This window comes from Euphorbia lathyris, chromosome 3 (genome assembly GCF_963576675.1).
Source record: "Euphorbia lathyris chromosome 3, ddEupLath1.1, whole genome shotgun sequence".
Taxonomy (NCBI): Eukaryota; Viridiplantae; Streptophyta; class Magnoliopsida; order Malpighiales; family Euphorbiaceae; genus Euphorbia; species Euphorbia lathyris.
The window spans coordinates 61,565,148-61,585,231 of record NC_088912.1 but is presented as its reverse complement, the minus strand read 5'-3'; the positions used below and the strand labels follow the sequence as shown (position 1 = coordinate 61,585,231).

The 20,084-nt window shown below is 35.6% G+C and overlaps 2 non-coding genes across 2 annotated transcripts; one reads left to right on the top strand and one right to left on the bottom strand.

Annotated features, from left to right (window-relative positions):
• Nucleotides 1-1,799: 1,799 nt before the first annotated feature.
• On the bottom strand, nucleotides 1,800-1,904 carry LOC136225254 (small nucleolar RNA R71). Its single transcript, XR_010686979.1, has one exon. It is a non-coding gene; the product is annotated as a small nucleolar RNA R71 (small nucleolar RNA).
• A 7,705-nt stretch (nucleotides 1,905-9,609) lies between these two features.
• On the top strand, nucleotides 9,610-9,716 carry LOC136225059 (small nucleolar RNA R71). Its single transcript, XR_010686797.1, has one exon. It is a non-coding gene; the product is annotated as a small nucleolar RNA R71 (small nucleolar RNA).
• Nucleotides 9,717-20,084: the final 10,368 nt, after the last annotated feature.

Below are 20,084 nucleotides of genomic sequence, written 5' to 3'. Positions count from 1 at the left end.
TTTGTTCCAAAGGCTGAAAAATCAGTTCCCCATTCTCGGTAAGATCAGCAGCCTTTGCAGCACAACAAACACATGTTTAAATTCCAAGAAACGCGTTCGTTCGGGCGGATAGAAACGTCTCTTCGCAATGGATACATCTCTCCACAGCGGACACGACACTTCAATCACGACTCTTCAACATCTATAAATAAAGTATTGATTTGAGAGTTGAAATAATGAGAGAGTTAGATTTTAAGATTAGTGCAAGAGTTATGCAGAAACTCTGACTCAGAAATGAGTCAGAGATTAGAAGTTTGATTCTGTTCAAAGCAATATGATGTACACACATTGTTTATTCAATAATAACAAATTCAGTAGCGTTTAGACATTGTTCAAATTTAGTTTTCATTTTGGTAGTAGACCGACCAAGTCTCGATTACAAAGATTCAACAAGAAGATTGAGTAGAGGATCCGCCCCTGAGCCTGACAAACTCTAACGAAACCCAAGGAAAGGATTGACAACCCGTTCACTTGCAAGTCGTCGAATGTTTCCATGCTCCATGTTCTCTGTAAACTTGTATCAATTTATATTTCATCTAATAAAGTCCGTTCTATTCGATAGATTTTTATGCAGCACTTTGGTAAAGGATCCGAAGTGGATGCTGGTGTTTTCATTAAAACGTATTTAATTCAAAATCTTTACAAGGAAACTTTGTTGAACACTTAGGCAAATTATTATCTCGAAAGAGTTTTAATTTGATTAAGGGCAATTATCCCGGATAGGGTTTTGTCATGTTCAAAGCCAAATAATTAGAGGTTCCGTCATTTATTTCATTTTTATAATTCATACAAAGTTTAAAGTTGTTTTCTTTACTTAATGCAAACAAATACATTTGTTTACTTTTCTAAAAAGTACTAAACGTTCCTATCTTGCAAATTCATTCTTAAATCAGACGGAACCTTAAACGATTAAACAATTTTCCATATTATAAACCTTAAAAGTAAATTTAACCGATTCAAAATAAGTTTTGTTAAAAAACGTTCCCTGTGGGATCGATATCTTTTATTACTACAAGCGTATACCGTGCACTTGCGGAAATCGCTCAACAAGTTTTTGGCGCCGTTGCCGGGGAACGCCAAAATTTTTGACAAAATTTTAAATTTTTCGTGTTTTATTACGAATCTAGGTTTATTCACACTTATTTTAATTTTTTTTTATTTTATAATTTTCAATAACTAATATATTTATTCTTCAAATTCTGTTTTGTAGGTAGTTTCGGTTCGTGTAAGATTTCAAGTTCATGCGCAGTTCTTGAAGTTCAGGCATACCACCAAAACCACTAGACCCAGAAATTGAAAGGACACTTAAGAAGAACAAAAACAACACCAAAAACAAAAACAAAAACAAAACCCCAGTAAAGACAAAGACCGAGTCTGGTAAAATGGCAGACCCACCAACACTTATGGATTACGCTAGGCCAGGTGTGGCCGGTGTAACCAATAGTATCGTTAGACCCAGAATCACCGCAAACCAATTTGAAATTAAGCCTGCGTTGCTTAATATGTTGCAAAATAATGTAACATTTTATGGGTTAACTAACGAAAATCCTAACACCCATTTAACAAATTTCCTTGAAATTTGTGACACTTTTAAAATCTCAGATGTGACTGCAGAAGCAATCAAACTTTGCCTTTTTCCTTTCACTTTGAAGGATAGGGCTAAAGAATGGTTAACTTCTATGCCAGCCGCAACTTTTGCCACTTGGGAACAATTAGCCCAAGCGTTTTTATCAAAAAAAATTCCTTTAGCAAAAACCGCAAGAGTCATTAAAGAGTTAACATCTTTTTCTCAAAATGATAATGCAACTCTTTATGAGGCTTGGGAACGTTTTAAAGAACTTCAACGTTTATGACCACACCACCTAAGAAAGCAATCAAATACTTTTAAGTTCATTTGACGATTGTTGGAATTGATTTGGTTCAAAATCCTCCGCAAATCCACCGGATCATCCGCCTGAGGTGCTTGGGGTTGTGGTTGAGCTTGGGGTTCATCCTCCTCTCCTTCCGCCTCTCCGCCGCCTTCGGTACCTGCAAATTGAGAACTTGAAGCGCCACCACCCATAGTGCCACGAAGGTGGGCAATACGGGAGGCATACGAAATAAAGACGGGGGAACCTTGCGGAAGCAATAAATGAGCCCGCTCAAGAGCCGAAATGTCCAAGAGTGGAACATACCCACGGTAGGTGGACATGTCAAAATCCGCCAATTCACCCTGCGCTGCTAACACAATAGCGGTGATAAAATTACAAAGAGGTATCTGAATGGTAGTAGCCCTCGAAGCACGGAACAAATTATCGAACAACATGCCAATGCTATCAATCCTCAAACCTTTAAACAAACTATCCAAAACATACAAATCCCGAACCTGAATCTTTGAACTCTCAACATGCCCAAACAAGGAGAAACTCAAAAATTTGTGAAAGAAGAACACACAGTTGTCCTTAATCAACTTGCTTAAGGTGTTTTTCGAATTAAAATAGTCTTGGTCCGAAAGAGTTTGCCAAACAACATCATTATCAAAATCTTTAGGCTTATCATAAAAATCAGAAGTAGGGAAGCCAAACATGTTTCCCATTGCTTCATAATCAATGGTGTAAGTGGTACCATTATTCCTAAAAGAGATTGAGGTTTTCTTCTTGTTCATGGTCAAAGTGACCAAAAAGTCCACCACATATTCATTAATACGCGGAAAACGCATATTAACGAATTCTTGCCAACCCAACGCCTCAATAAAAACATCAATTCTAGTAGAGAAATTCAATGCTCTTACCGAATGGAAGTCTAGGAAATGCATATCCACAAATTGGCGGTCGGCGTGTGAAAAATGTTTGAAACGAGCGGCTTCCTCCTGCGAAGCGATGTCGAAATAAGCTCTACATTGAACCCAAAGGCGATTAGCTTCCGTAACAGCGGGCTTGTTACCAACACGCTTAGTCCTTACCGTGGTAATGGTGTTTAGGGTTTGAGAAGAAGAAAAAGGAATTGAGAGAAAGAGCAAAGCTTGAAGATGAGTTTGGGAGTTGTAATTGGAAGTGATTGAATGGAAAAGATGATAGAAATTGGAGTGAATAAATTGGGAAGAGTAAAAGTAGGTTTTTGGGGAAGAGTTTGGAGTAACGGATTGGGTAAAAATAGAGGTGATGTGAGGTTTGTGTAAGAGGTAGGGTTATATAGGGTGATTAGGTAGATGTATAGGTAGAATAGAAATAGGAATAGGCAAAAATTGTGTCAAAATCAGAATCAAAAGGGCATATAACACGCGTGTCGCGACCGCGAATAGCAAAGCCGCGGCCGCGGCACGCGACTTTCAGGGCATTTTTGCCCTGAAATCCGTCCGTTTTTGCTGCTCATACCGAGAATTATTAATTCTCGGTAGAGAATTAGTCAAAACTGGCTATTTGGATGCCTAATGACGTGGTTTGTGCAATTTTGTTGATGGATTGGTTCCTGGATGTAATATAAAGTGTCCATGCACTTAAAAACTAAAATAAATGACATTAATGGCAAGGAAAACCAAAGGTTTAACCTTAATAATTTGAATTAAAGTGTAATAAATTGGTTATGAAGAATTAATGAAACTTAAATGTTCATTTATGCATATAAGTTAAAAGAATTATATTAAGTGCATAATAAGTGCATATAAATATATATTAATTATATGAATTTAAGTAAGGGAATAAATTAATGTTTTAAACTTAATGAATGAAATTTGTGAAATTGGATTAAGTGTGAATATATGTGTTAATTAAGAAAACCATGATTGTTCAATATTATAGATTATATATAGATTTAACCATGATTATATAAGAAATAGAACAAACATATATCTAACCATTGTAAAATTAATAAATGAACTGAAATGAAATAAAAAATTTATTGAATAAAACAAAACAAAGAAAACAAAGAATGAAACTAAATAACACAAAATACACAAATATTTACAAAAATAAAACTTATAAACCTAAACTATTCTATATACTCATCCCTATCAAGCGGGATATTTCTAGCCTTAATACGATCAATTTGAAACTGCACGAAAGTTTCACGTTCCGGTGCAGACAGAAAGTGAGGCCCTGCGCGAAAGACACGTTTCACAAGTCCTTCGTGCTCGAGAAATTCATAGTCTATCGTCGGGAAGAATTCATCATCACTCCAGGGAACATCAATGGTACCCTTGGTACCAAGAATTATTCCACAGATTATATTGTCGAACCCAATCTTCTTATCCTTGGATCGAGAAGCGGCGACAATACCCTCCATTAGAATTTTTGAAGAATCTACTGCATTTCCCTGGAATATATCTCCAAAAACATAAAGATCTGTGTCACGGACCACACTACTGAATGTGCGACCGAATAAACTGTGACACAGGAATTTGTGCAAATACAGCATGGAGTTGGAGCGAAAGGAGTGATTATAGGCGAGTTTTGAATTGAATCGCCAAAATCCAGTGAGCATTCTCCAAATATATGTGGATGTCATGTCTTTTCCTGGATGACGTTTGATTGTATCCCTCGGGGGAAAACCAAACCAAGCATGCAACTCGGGAAAGCCGAAAGTGAAGATTTCGCCATCTCGACGAAAACTGAGACGTACCCGTCGTTTGTTAGTGAAACGAACGGTACATAAGAATTCGAGTATCCAGTCGCCTATTATTGGAAATCGCATTTTGGCGAATTTTGTCCACCCTAGGCATTCCATATAGCGGCTTATGTCATCACTAATGCCAAGTTGGGTGTTAAGAAATTCATCCATATACAACATTCCAGTGAAGAATTTGTAACGGAGATTCCAGTAACGCCTACCTTCATCGTTTCATCCTAAAAAGTTGTGTCTGGGCATTTGTTGCTTGAGGCAGCATTGTGCCTTGAAGGTTTGTATTTGGTAGGCATGGTGTAGAATTTAAAGAAACAAAGTTTCTATTACCTAAAGAAAAATGGTGTTTGAAGAAATCAGAAATCTGACAAAGATGAAAAGAGTTGTAACAGGACTTGAATCTTCTAGGACTAATTTATAAGATTTTAAGATGAAAAGAGGTGTTGTTTTAATCATGAAAAGATATAAAATTACACCTTTTGGAAATGAAGAAACTTAAGGTTTCGTTTGTCAAAGGGGTCGTCTAAAGGTTTAGGATGATTCAGACCTGAATGTGCAGGAAAAACGCGTGTCGCGACCGAGAATTCCAAATTCTCGGTCGCGACACACTGATTTCCTTGCGGAAATCAGGCGTCATAACCCATTTCCTGATTCACGGTAGAGAATTTATTATTCTCGGTAAGTTCAGAGAAAATCCAACCTATTTGGACAAATCTGAAAAATAGAATTCTCGGCAGAGAATTGCCTGAAACTTCAATTTCATTCTAATTTCCTAAAATTAAATCTAAAATCATGAAATAAACATATTTTATGCATTTAATTCATAACATAAAGTCATCTAATCACAAAAATGGCATTTGGAAAAATAAAATAAAATAAAAATAAAATAAACTAAAATAAAAATAAAATGAGCAAAAATATAAAAAGAAATAAAACAAAATAAACTGTGATCGAAAAACTGAGTGAGTTATACGTCAGATAATCTAGTTACGAACGAAATTCCTATTTGTGAAATATTTTCGTAATAGATTTTACATCGATTACCATTAACTTTAAAACGAACTCCGTTAGGACCTTCCAGTTCTAAAGAACCATAATCGAATGTTTTGACGACTAAATATGGTCCTATCCATCTGGACTTAAGTTTTCCTGGAAATAAACGAAGTCGTGAATTAAATAACAGCACTTTATCCCCAACATTAAAGTGTTTGACTTTAATTTTGGCATCGTGCCATTTTTTCACTTTTTCTTTATAAATCTTTGCATTTTAGTAAGATAGATGGCGTAACTCATCTAACTCATTTAAATCGAGCAAACGTTTCTTACCTCCTTGTCGTAAATCAAAGTTAAGTTCCCTAATAGCCCAATAGGCTTTATGTTCTAATTCGACTGGCAAATGACATGCCTTCCGATACACTAAGCGGTATGGAGTCATTCCTATTGGTGTTTTAAATGCAGTACGGTATGCCCATAACGCATTATTTAGTTTACAAGACCAATCTTTTCTTGAAGATGAAACTGTTTTTTCTAGAATCCATTTGAGTTCTCTATTTGATATCTCCGCCTGACCATTTGACTGAGGATGGTATGGCGTAGACACGCGGTGGCGTACTCCGTATTTTTTCATAAGCGTTTCAAAACTTCGGTTTATAAAATGAGTACCGCCATCACTAACGATGACTCTTGGACAACCAAATCTACAAAATATATCGTCAAGAAAATTAATGACAACTTTAGAATCGTTCGTCGGGGTTGCAATTGCTTCAACCCACTTTGAAACATAATCAACAGCAACTAATATGTAAGTTTTACCAAAAGAAGGGGGAAAAGGTCCCATGAAATCTATTCCCCACATATCGAAGACTTCAACTTCTAATATGGTTGTGAGGGGCATCTCATCTTTCCTTCCTAGATTTCCTGTTCTTTGGCACTTATCACATCGAGTAATAAACGAACGGACGTCTTTAAACATCGTAGGCCAAAAGAAACCACATTCAAATATTCTAGCTGCTGTCTTGTTAGCTCCATTATGTCCTCCATAAGAGCTAGAATGGCATTCCGACATTATGGATTCATATTCATTTTCACCAACGCATCTCCTAATTATTCCGACTAAAGCTGTTTTTAATGTTTCGAAAGCTTTAACGCAATCTTCATTAAAATCAAAGGTGGAATCTTTCATGAGTAGATTAGTGAGTGGTTTGGAAATTACAGAAAAATTCTTAATAAATTTTCTGTAAAAACCGGCATGTCCTAAAAATGATCTTACTCCCTTAACAGTAGTTGGAGGGGGTAATTTTTCTATTACTGAAGTTTTTGCTCTATCCACTTCTAATCCTTTTTCAGATATTTTGTGACCTAAAACAATTCCTTCGTCAACCATGAAATGACATTTTTTCCAGTTTAATACCAAATTTGTTTCTTCACACCTAGACAAAACTTTATCCAAGTTTTTTAGGCACGAATCAAAAGAATCTCCATAAACTGAAAAATCGTCCATAAAAACTTCCATGATATCTTCAATGAAATCATTAAAAATCGCAGTCATACAACATTGAAATGTTGCAGGTGCGTTACATAGGCCAAAGGGCATTCTCCTATATGCAAATGTTCCGTAAGGACAATGTTGTTTTATCTTGGTCATCCGGGTAAATGTATATTTGAAAGAATCCGGAGTAACCATCTAGAAAACAGTAGAAAGCATGGCCAGCTATCCTTTCGATCATTTGATCAATGAAAGGTAGAGGAAAATGATCTTTCCTAGTTGCTTTATTTAGATTTTTGTAATCTATACAAACTCTCCAACCAGTGGTGGTTCGTGTAGGTATTAATTCACCTTCTTCATTCCTTACAACTGTTATGCCTCCCTTTTTAGGTACGCAATGGATTGGACTAACCCATTCACTATCCGAGATAGGATAAATGATTCCATTGTCTAAAAGTTTAGTAATCTCATTTTTGACTACTTCCTTCATATTGGGATTTAGGCGTCTTTGCCTATCCGCTTTAGGTGGTTTATCTTCTTCTAAGTGAATTCTGTGCATTACAATACTTGGATTAATACCTTTTAAGTCTGAAATTTGCCAACCCATACTTCCTATCCTATTTCTAACAACTTCTTTCAATTTCTCTTCTTGAACTTGTGTTAATTTGTTAGAGATAATTATAGGTAGAGAATCGCCTTCACCTAAGAAAGCGTACCTCAAATGACTTGGTAATTCTTTAAGTTCTAATTTAGGTTGAACTATAATTGAAGGTGGAGCTGGTCCATCTTCACGAATCAAAGGTTCTGAGTCCTTATCTTCTAGTTCCTCACTCATTATAGGATCTATTATTTCTTCTTTTTGAACAATGTCATTTACACATTCTTCAATTAAATCAAGTTTCATACAAGCGAAATCCTCCATAGGATATTTCATTGCTTGATTCATATCAAACTCAATCTTATCATCTCCTATTCTTAAAACTACTTTCCCTTCCGACACATCAACTAGAGCACGTCCCATGTTCATGAACGGTCTACCAAAGATTAGCGGACAATTTACGTCATAAGCAAAATCTAAAATAACGAAATCGGTAGGAAAAATAAATTTGTCAACTTTAACTAAAACATCCTCAATTATACCGTATGGTCTTTTAGTGGTTTGATCCGCTAATTGCAAAACCATATTGGTACGTTTGATGTCTTCTTCTAAGCCTAACTTATTAAAAATAGATAATGGCATCAAGTTAATGCTTGCTCCTAAATAACAGAGACAACTGGGAAATTCAATATCTCCCAATTTACACGGAATGGTAAAACATCCGGGATCTTTAAGTTTAGTGGGCAAATTGCTTGACACAATCGAACTGCAATCTTCAGTTAGTGAAATGGATGAAATTCCTTCCCAACTGATTTTCTTTGAAATTAAATCTTTGAGGAATTTACCATAATTGGGAATTTGCATAATCGCATCCATAAACGTCAAATTGATATGCAAATTTTTAAGTTTGTCTACAAATGTTAAAAGTTGTTTGTCATAGTCCTTATTGCGAACTTTGTGTGGAAAAGGTGGTTTGGGTACAAAAGTTTTTGTACTAGAGTCAATTGGTGCATCTTTTTGTTTTAAAGTATCTTCTTTGGGCTTTGGTAAATCAGTTCCAGGTAAAGTCGAATTTCCGGGCATTTCCGGGCCTAAGTAATTTTTCCTTGAACGAAGGGTGATAGCCTTAACATGCTCTTTCGGATTTTCTTCCGTATGGCTTGGAAGACTTCCCTCTTTGAGGGATGGAATTGATTTAGCGAGTTGTCCAATTTGAATCTCCAAATTATGGATGCTAGATGATTGGTTTTTAATAAGCTGATCGAATTTATTCTCGATCCGTTTAAAACCATCGTCATGATTACTTATTTTTCCGCTTATAGCATCAATGAATTTGTCGATTTTAGAAGATAAAGTGCTAATCGTATCTCTTGATTGATTTTGATAATTAGCAGTACGATTTTGATTAGCATTAGTATTATTATTATTATCTCTCCAGTTAAAGTTAGGATGATTTCTCCATCCAGGTTTATATGTATTGGAATAAGGGTTATTATTTTGGTTTTGCCCTTGGACAAAATTTACCTGTTCAATTTCACTCATACCTTCATAGTCCACATCCGTTTGGATTGGCTTTCCATTAGGATCACACGGTGCCATAAACCTATCAATTTTGTGCGATAAGGCAGAAAATTGGGCTTGCAACATCGCTACTGGATCAAGATTCACTATACCTTTAACTGATGACGTTGCTGAGGATGATGGTTTCACTATTGGTACGTGTCCACGTTCCGCGGGCCACATACAGCTGTTGATTGCCATTTCCTCCAAAAGTTCTCTTGCTTGGGCAGATGTTTTCTTCATGAATAACCCTCCAGACATAGCGTCCAATGAACCTCTAGTTGTAGGATTTAGTCCATTATAAAATGTTTGCATTAAAAGTTCAGCGGGCAATTGGTGGTGTGGGCATAAACGTTGAAGTTCTTTAAAACGTTCCCAAGCCTCATAAAGAGTTTCATTATCATTTTGAGAAAAAGATGTTAACTCTTTAATGACTCTTGTGGTTTTTGCTAAAGGAAATTTTTTTGATAAAAACGCTTGGGCTAATTGTTCCCAAGTGGCAAAAGTTGGGGCTGGCATAGAAGTTAACCATTCTTTAGCCCTATCCTTCAAAGTGAAAGGAAAAAGGCGAAGTTTGATTGCTTCTGCAGTCACATCTGGGATTTTAAAAGTGTCACAAATTTCAAGGAAATTTGTTAAATGGGTGTTAGGATTTTCGTTAGTTAACCCATAAAATGTTACATTATTTTGCAACATATTAAGCAACGCAGGCTTAATTTCAAATTGGTTTGCGGTGATTCTGGGTCTAACGATACTATTGGTTACACCGGCCACACATGGCCTAGCGTAATCCATAAGTGTTGGTGGGTCTGCCATTTTACCAGACTCGGTCTTTGTCTTTACTGGGGTTTTGTTTTTGGTTTTGGTTTTGTTTTTGTTTTTGGTGTTGTTTTTATTCTTCATAAAAGTCCTTTCAATTTCTGGGTCTAGTGGTTTTGGTGGTATGCCTGAACTTCGAGAACTGCGCATGAACTTGAAATCTTGGACGAACCGAAACTACCTACAAAATAGAATTTGAAGAATAAATATATTAGTTATTGAAAATTATAAAATAAAAAAAATTAAAATAAGTATGAATAAACCTAGATTCGTAATAAAACACGAAAAATTTAAAATTTTGTCAAAAATTTTGGCGTTCCCCGGCAACGGCGCCAAAAACTTGTTGAGCGATTTCCGCAAGTGCACGGTATACGCTTGTAGTAATAAAAGATATCGATCCCACAGGGAACGTTTTTTTTCAAACAAAACTTATTTTGAATCGGTTAAATTTACTTTTAAGGTTTATAATATGGAAAATCGTTTAATCGGTTTTGATTTTGAAATTGCTAGAATGAGAATTAGATTAGAGTATGAAAATGTTAGAAAATATTCTGATTTAAGAATGAATTTGCAAGATAGGAACGTTTAGTACTTTTTAGAAAAGTAAACAAATACATTTAAACATATGGGATTGGCTTTCACTTGATGATGAAATGAAATTGCTAGAATGAGAATTAGATTAGAGTATGAAAATGTTAGAAAATATTCTGATTTAAGCCTAAAGATTTTGATAATGATGCGTTTTCCGCGTATTAATGAATATGTGGTGGAATTTTTGGTCACTTTGACCATGAACAAGAAGAAAACCTCAATCTCTTTTAGGAATAATGGTACCACTTACACCATTGATTATGAAGCACTGGGAAACATGTTTGGTTTCCCTACTTCTGATTTTTATGATAAGCCTAAAGATTTTGATAATGATGCTGTTTGGCAAACTCTTTCGGACCAAGACTATTTTAATTCGAAAAACACCTCAAGCAAGTTGATTAAGGACAACTGTGTGTTCTTCTTTCACAAATTTTTGAGTTTCTCCTTGTTTGGGCGTGTTGAGAGTTCAAAGATTCAGGTTCGGGATTTGTATGTTTTGGATAGTTTGTTTAAAGGTCTGAGGATTGATAGCATTGGCATGTTGTTCGATAATTTGTTCCGTGCTTCGAGGGCTACTACCATTCAGATCCCTCTTTATAATTTTATCACCGCTATTGTGTTGGGAGCTCGGGGTGAATTGGCTGATTTTGACATGTCCACCTACCGTGGGTATGTTCCACTTTTGGACATCTCGGCTCTTGAGCGGGCTCATTTACTGCTTCCGCAAGGTCCCCCCGTCTTTATTTCGTATGCCTCCCGTATTGCCCACCTTCGTGGCACTATGGGTGGTGGCGCTTCAAGTTCTCAATTTGCAGGTACCGAAGGCGGCGGAGAGGCAGAAGGAGAGGAGGATGAACCCCAAGCTCAACGACAACCCCAAGCACCTCAGGCGGATGATCCGGTGGATTTGCGGAGGATTTTGAACCAAATCAATTCCAACAATCGTCAAATGAACTTAAGAATTGATGATTTGGTAGAAAACAACATGGTGATGAATGACAACCTCAACCTTTTGAGGCGTGAGCATAGATCGACTCGGCATCGGATGCTTTCCTTTTTCCGACGCCGAAATGTGGAAACTTCACCTACACCTCCGGATTCCCCGCCTCAAGCATAGGTTGTTTTCTTTAATTTTATTTTTATCTTGTTATAATTTGGTACAATTTTAATTTTCCTATATTTGGTACAATTTTCCATTTTTATTTTTATGTTGAATGTTTCATTTGCTCCAATTTATATCTTTATTATCGTATGCCTTATTTCGTATTTAATTTTTTTTTTCTCCATTTTTGCACCAATGAGGACATGGTCCAATTTAAGTATGGGAGGAGATATACATATATCATTTACACTATACGAAAAAAATGCAACGAAAATATTATTTAGCAAAACGAAAAAATGCAACACTAATATATTGCAACACATTTTTTTTCATATGTTCATAAATTAACCATAAGTTAATATGATTATTTGTTTAGGTTATCATTATCGTTAGAAAAAATATTTCTATACGTATACGGGTAATATTTTTCAAATTTTTCACAAATCTCCGATACGCTTTTAAGTACAATTGTCTCGAGTAAATGTATTTAAGTAATAAATTCTTTATTTTCAATCTCTATTTTATATCATGAAATTCATGATACAATACATCTTATTTTAAATTTTCAATTAGGTTTATAGGCATTAAATTGAACTAACAATTTTAGCTCGGTTTGATTTCGTCTTACATTAACACCAATTGAAGTTTTTAAGGAAACTTTAGCCATAATACATGTTGAATTTTAAGTCAATATAGGATGAATGTGCTATCTTTCTTTTTCCCAAGTTTCCATTTTATATTTCATATTAATTAATCAATTAGTTGAATTCTTAACTTTTGGCCACGATTGAGACCAACCTTATCACAATCGAGGTATGAAAGGGAAGAAAATTAAGTATCGTTTACTTTTGGCCACGGTTGCGACCACCCTTATCACAATCGAGGTATGGAAGGAACGTTAAAAGCAAAAAAAAAAAAAATAAGCGTGTTTAAGTTTAAAGTAACTATTGCGTCCACCCATGGCATGGTCGGTACCTCTTAAGCGAACACCAAGCAATAAAATACGTATAAGGTTACGATCAAGACCACCCTTATCTCGGGCGTAACCAAGTAAATAAATTAATCCTAAGTACTTATTTAAATACAATATATCTCATATATTAGTTTAGGTTTGGGAAAGGAAATTTTGTGCTTTGAAATGCCTTGAGACGAAAGACTCAAAAACATGCGTGCTTATATCGTCCCGAATGCTTCAATTCCAAATTGGAAATACAAGACGAGTGATATATCGTATATTATATTAAGTTAGTTTGATGTTTTGCGTATAAATTTGCCATGCGAAGTTAGTCTTTTCGGCTTAACTAATTTAGGATGAGATACAGAGATATATGTTTTATTTTCATACAGAGATTAGTTAAAGAATAAATTCAGAGAAATTTTGCTCGGGACTAGAAAAAGATTAAGTGTGGAGATTTGTTAAGCCCAAAATATACCTAAAATATCATCAATAATTACATCAATATTGCTACGAATTTATGCTATTTATAACTGTTTAGAAAGCTTTTACTCTCGAATATGTTTCTTTCTTGTAAGGTACATAAATATTTGGTAAAATCCAAATAGGAACGAAAAGAGCTCAAAAACAGAAGAAAAACCCTACAAAAGGAGTCGAAGACGACGAAAATTAATAAACGCCAAGTCGAGGACGAGAACAAAAGCCGAAGAAGTGAAAAACGTTCCGTGCCGCGACTGCGGCCCCCAAATTCTCGGTCGCGACACGCGTTCTTCAGCTTCTCCTTCCCTTCGTTCGAAGACCAATTGATGCTCCCCCATTCTCGGTAGAGAATTTAATATTCTCGGTACGAGCAGGAGTCTGTAAAAGCCTAGTTGCACACTTTCATTTTCGATGAAACACGATCGTTCGGATGGATAAAGACGTCCTTTCACAACAGATACGATTCTTCACAACGGACACGACACTTCAATCAAGACTCTTCAACATCTATAAATAAAGAGTTGATGGAGATTTGAAGATATGTAGAAGAAAGAGATTAGTATAGAATTTATGCAGAAATTTCGAGTCAAGTGATTCAGAAGTTAGATTTCGATTCTGTAAAAAGCAATATGATGTACACACATTGTTTATTCAATAATAACAAGTTCAGTAGCGTTTAGACATTGTTCCAATTTAGTTTTCATTTTGGTAGTAGACCGACCCAGTCTCTATTACGAAGATTCAACGAGAAGATTGAGTAGAGGATCCGCCCCTGAGCCTGACAAACTCTAACGAAACCCAAGGAAAGGATTGACAACCCATTCACTTGCAAGTCGTCGAATGTTTCCATGCTCCATGTTCTCTGTAAACTTGTATCAATTTATATTTCATCTAATAAAGTCCGTTCTATTCGATAGATTTTTATGCAGCACTTTGGTAAAGGATCCGAAGTGGATGCTGGTGTTTTCATTAAAACATATTTAATTCAAAATCTTTACAAGGAAACTTTGTTGAACACTTAGGCAAATTATTATCTCGAAAGAGTTTTAATTTGATTAAGGGCAATTATCCCGGGTAGGGTTTTGTCATGTTCAAAGCCAAATAATTAGAGGTTCCGTCATTTATTTCATCTTTATAATTCATACAAAGTTTAAAGTTGTTTTCTTTGCTTAATGCAAACAAATACATTTGTTTACTTTTCTAAAAAGTACTAAACGTTCCTGTCTTGCAAATTCATTCTTAAATCAGAGTATTTTCTAACATTTTCATACTCTAATCTAATTCTCATTCTAGCAATTTCAAAATCAAAACCGATTAAACGATTTTCCATATTATAAACCTTAAAAGTAAATTTAACCGATTCAAAATAAGTTTTGTTTGAAAAAACGTTCCCTGTGGGATCGATATCTTTTATTATTACAAGCGTATACCGTGCACTTGCGGAAATCGCTCAACAAGTTTAAACGATTCTTTGATTGCTTCTGAACGTTTAGTACTTTTTAGAAAAGTAAACAAATACATTTAAACATATGGGATTGGCTTTCACTTTTAAAATCAAATGAACGTTTAGTACTCAGTGGTCAGCTCAATAAGAGCTCAACTTGATTTATAAACGGGCCACTCACAAACATGATTTAAAGGCTCAATTCGTAAATGAGCTGAGATTGAACATGTCAAAGCTTGTGAGCAGGCTCGTTAAGAGGCTCATTAACAAGCTTGATAGAAGCTCACAAATAAAATCGATATAGGCTTGTAAACAAGCTTGATAGAAGCTCGTGAATAAGCTCATGAATATAAAATGTTATTTATATTTAATAATTATAATTTGATATATAGTCCGATCCAAAATCCTTTTATTTGATATTATAGTAATATATAAATTAGATTGGGAAGATAGAGAATGGATTTAGACTTTTTCCCGAATAATCATTAGATCACTGTATATCTTCATCATATTCACTTCTACTCTTCTCATTCCTCTTTTCATTTCCGTCTCCCTCTCCTCACACTATTTTTATTTAAGGACTAAAAGGAGGTTTTTAATGTTTATGCATATAACATTATATTATTTCATTTGATAAACATATTATTATTTTGTTTGATATTATTTCGCTCGCGAACATAATAAAATGAGCTTGTTCATGAACATGCTTAACGAGTTTCTTGCGAGCAAAGTTCGTGAACAAAATAAAAGAGATGTTTATGGATAAAAGAAATGAGTTACCCACAAGAAAACTCATAAAAAAAATAAACAAACAGCTCGTGAACAAGATAAACGAGCTTCTAAACAAGCCGAAATCAAACACAAATTTGAGCTTGACCTGAGCTAAAAGCTCGGCTCGAGCTCGTTAACATTATGACGAGTCAAGCCTGAGTAGGATAAAGCTCGGCTCAGTTTGGCTCGATTACAACCCTAGTTATTTATAGTTCAGTAAAGTTTCAGTTTAGTAATGTTTCAGTTCAATGATGTTTCAGTTCAGTAATCTTTCAATTTAGTAATATTTCAGTTCAGTGATGTTTCGGTTCAGTGATGTTTCAGTTCAGTGATGTTTCAGTTCAGTGATGTTTCGGTTCAGTGATTTTTTGTTTCAGTGATATTCAATTTAGTGATATTTCAGTTTAGTGATGTTTCAGTTCAATAATATTTCAGTTCATTGATATTTCAGTTCAATAATGTTTTATTTCAGTGATGTTTCAGTTTAGTAACGTTTCAGTTGAGTGATGTTTCAGTTTAGTAATGTTTAAGTTTAGTAATGTTTGAGTTCAGTAATGTTTGAGTTCAGTAATGTTTCAGTTCAGTGATGTTTTAGTTCAGTAATGTTTCAGTTGAGTAATCTTTGAGTTCAGTAATATTTCAAATCAGTGATGTTTCAGTTTAGTAATATTTCAGTTCAATGATGTTTTAGTTTAATGATGTTTCAGTGTTGGAAAATAGACAAGCCTAGGCGTAGCGAAATATTAAAATTTTATCTATTTTATCTATTTCCCTTTTCCAAGATCTGTTAATTGTTATTTCATATAAAGAGGGATAGAAAATAATACCTTCGGTGAAGAACTATCTACGGTTGCAAACGAAGTGCCCACAACTTCTTATTATCAATCCGTGAGCAACGAACGTTTTTGTTCAACACAGAAAAACAAAACTAATCAGTAATCAACCTTTAAAGTATAGCAATCGCAATGATTGCCTCTAACAGAAATCGATACGAGATCAAAGAGGGAGTAAGAAATAAAGTAAATTAGCCAAGACGACGACGGAACGATTCCTTCTCTCCTTTTTTGTGTCTATAGAAATTATGGGGTTAGGGAGTCTATTTATAGACTTCTCAAAACCCTAATCCCAGTTGTGTTAGGTAATTAAATAATTTGAATCTTATTCGGAATAAGATTCCTAATTAGATAATTCAATAAACACTTTAGAGTAAATTACACCAAACGTACCTGAATTATACACCAGTTCACACTTTGGTACCTGGATTACATTTTGTCTCAAAAATATACTTCAAATATAGGTGACTTGACATTTAAATGCGTTTCTCCGGTAAACGACTGGTCAATGATAGGGGTGTTTCGTCCCTATCTTTTAGCGTGATTTACGGTTTAATTTGAGGCTAAATAGATAATTTTAATTACAAAAATAGAATGTTTTAATAAAATAACGAAGTAAGAATAAAATTCGTAGTGTTAGTTAATAATCTTTAGTTTTGATTGAATTTATGAAATAAAACGTCAAGCTTGTTGGTGTGCCCTAGTTCTTAGGCATTGGTTCATGTATATTGTATTATGCTTTTGACTATTCTTGCATAGATACACTATTTGTGTTACATTAATAAAGGCATTAATCTAGTTCATTTATATCTTGTGCTATAATATGAATAGAGAATCCATTGATTGATAATCGTAAAACCATATCCCAAGTCTATTCTATCATGGGAATGATTAGGACCACGGACTTGTATATTCGATGACTGTATGGTAGTAATTGATACTAGCCATAGCACTTGATAAGTCAGTTGTGAATATGGGTACATGTTGTATACATGTGACTGGATCGATCCGCTCGAGAAAACTACATGGTGGTTGTGTCATTAGTTTTCTTAAGTAGGTCTCTAACTGTCTTCAGACCAGATTTCATTATAATATCGATGTGGGATCCGGTTCACTTTGACATACGCTTAACAGGTCTGTAACAGGATGCCAAATACGGGTATGATTGGGTGAACAGGTGAACACATTGGTATTGATAGTGAAGTGATGGAATTACCACTCACATAACAGTGAGATGATATCACAGGCCACTTGATAAGTGAGATTGATAAGTGTGTGGCCACACCCTGATAAGTAGTTTACTTATCTGATTCATTAATCTACTTAAGATCAAGAAATATCATAAACATCAGAGAGGATGACAGCCGCCATGCCTCTAGTTTATAATATCGATATCAAATGGTAAAAGAAGTTAAGAGATAACTACAGGGTCTCTGCATCTTTAGACTGCTGAAATAGCTGTATTGGTTAGCGGCAGCAATGGTTTGCTAGAACCCACTTACTGTCTGTGGGCCGTGGGCCCACTGCTAGCTAAGGACAGTCCCATAGGATCGTGCACATTGAACATCTGAGTTAGAACTTATAGAACGGTACACTGGAGGGATGAGATTAATTAATTGGTTGACAGTGAAATGTCAAGGTAATTAATTGGTGGTTAATTAATTGATTAATTGATACTTTGTATCAATGTAATTGATTAATAGATTAGGCGTTGAGTATTTAATTGGTTAATTAGTTTACGGGATGTAATTAATTAATTTGTAAATTAATGAAATTGCATTCGTGAATAATTAATCAAACTAATACGTCAATTTAGGGATCTACTCAGCAATACGCAAGGTGTACCCAACCTACGCGGGGCGTAGAAAGCAATAATTGGCCCAATCATAAACGTCAGACTGTATTGTCCCCCGAAGTCAACTATCTACGCGAAGCGTGTTTCAGGATATGCAGGGCGTACATGGTGTAATTCAAGCGCTTTTTAGCCAGGAGCTCAAACACGCACGGCGTACATCAACATACGTGGGGTGTGGTTGAGACACAAGATCCGGATCAGGTCCACATGCAGGAAATTATTGAAGGAATGGGCCAACATGCGGGGCGTGCTCCACCATACGCGCGGCGTAGTATGGGAAAATGCAGAAATCATGATGTTGCTCCATACTTGTACCTTGTGAAATTACAACTTTGCCCTAGCTTGATGTGTATAAATAGGGGCTTAACCTTAAGTTTTGGATATACTTTTAGATAGACTTGGCTGTATAGTTTCACTTTTGAGATTACCCAGATTTTGTTGTATAGTTTTGGGATTCAGCTTTTATGTAATAAAACTCTACCACCTTGACAGCTTGTTCGCTTAACCCGTCATTCCGTCAAAGCTTCGTTCCCTCATCGTCCACCAAGCTCAAGAGTTCCACCTCCAAGACCTAAGAGACGGCCTTGAGTCCGGTTAGCTAGTTCCGAGGGACAATTCTTCCCTCTCTACTTGCTAATTAGCTTGTACTCTTCCTATGTACTAGGCTTGGTTGTATTCCGCATTTACGCTTTCCATATTTATAACATATGATTTGCAATTCCTGTTTCCATATACGTGTTGAAGTTTATTGCTTGTTTTGATACTCTTAATTGATTATTGTGTAGGGGAACGCGATTTCCGACGCCATTCGGGCTATCTTTAGGGATTCATATAGGTGTTGCCTTACCGGAAGTGACGCTCCGGAAACCGTAGGAATTGACAAGCCGCGGAACTTACGGGCCCTAGTTTCTGATCCCCGGCATTACACACGCCTTGACTAGGAACCACATAGTCTAAGTACTTCACGGGTCGGTCGAACTACACGTAGTCATCTTTGCAAGAGTAAATCGTCAATCGAATATATTCGAAGTTATTGCTTATTATATTTATAACTTATCGTCATCCATATCATTCCGTGGAGTTTTCCGTTACATAAATCTGTCTCACCAATAGTTTAGGAGTAGTCTATAGTTGTCACTCGACCCAACCCAAAAGTATTCACCGCTTAGATAACGTATAAAACCGAGTCGTCTAATACTTGCAGTTATAAATCCCGTGGATTCGATACCCGGTCTTAACCGGATTATTACTTGATACGACGGGGTACACTTGCCCCTAAGTAGTGACGTCTAGTAAAGATAGAGCATTTAGAAAGATCACATCCATAGTCGTAACGCACTTATAATACATATTTTGTCGTAGAAAACACTACGCTAGACGGAACTTACATCAAGTTTTTGGCGCCGTTGCCGGGGATTTATAATTTCTTTCAATATTAGACAAAAGCGTTTTATTGTTAGTCTAAGAATTTGTAGATATTACTTTCTTTTTGTGAATAATTTATTTTGTTTCTTGTTGTTACTAATGATTTTTTCCATGGTATGATGCCTCATATTCGTCATATGTAGGATGACCACATGGAGGACGAATGTTCGCACCAACACCCAACCTCACAATTCGATGTGGTAATCTCTATGCTTAAAGACATTCATGAAGGATTATCTAACACTGAGGCATATTACAGGGATTTGGAAAATCTATTGGCCAGATTGAAGTCTCCTCTTGATTCCGCCGCGGACGAATCAATTAGAGATTTAAATTCGGTTTGTCAAAATGGAAAGCTCAAGTTAATTGAGTTTTCTCAAGAGGATTCCCCAAATAATGAAGGTTGCTTCAGTTATAAGGAAACGGACATCGATGAGCCGGTTGCGCGCGGCCCCATGGAAATGAATCCAAAACTAGAAGAGTTTGAGGTTCCTTCTACCTCGGAATATTCCACTCTTTTTGAACTACCAA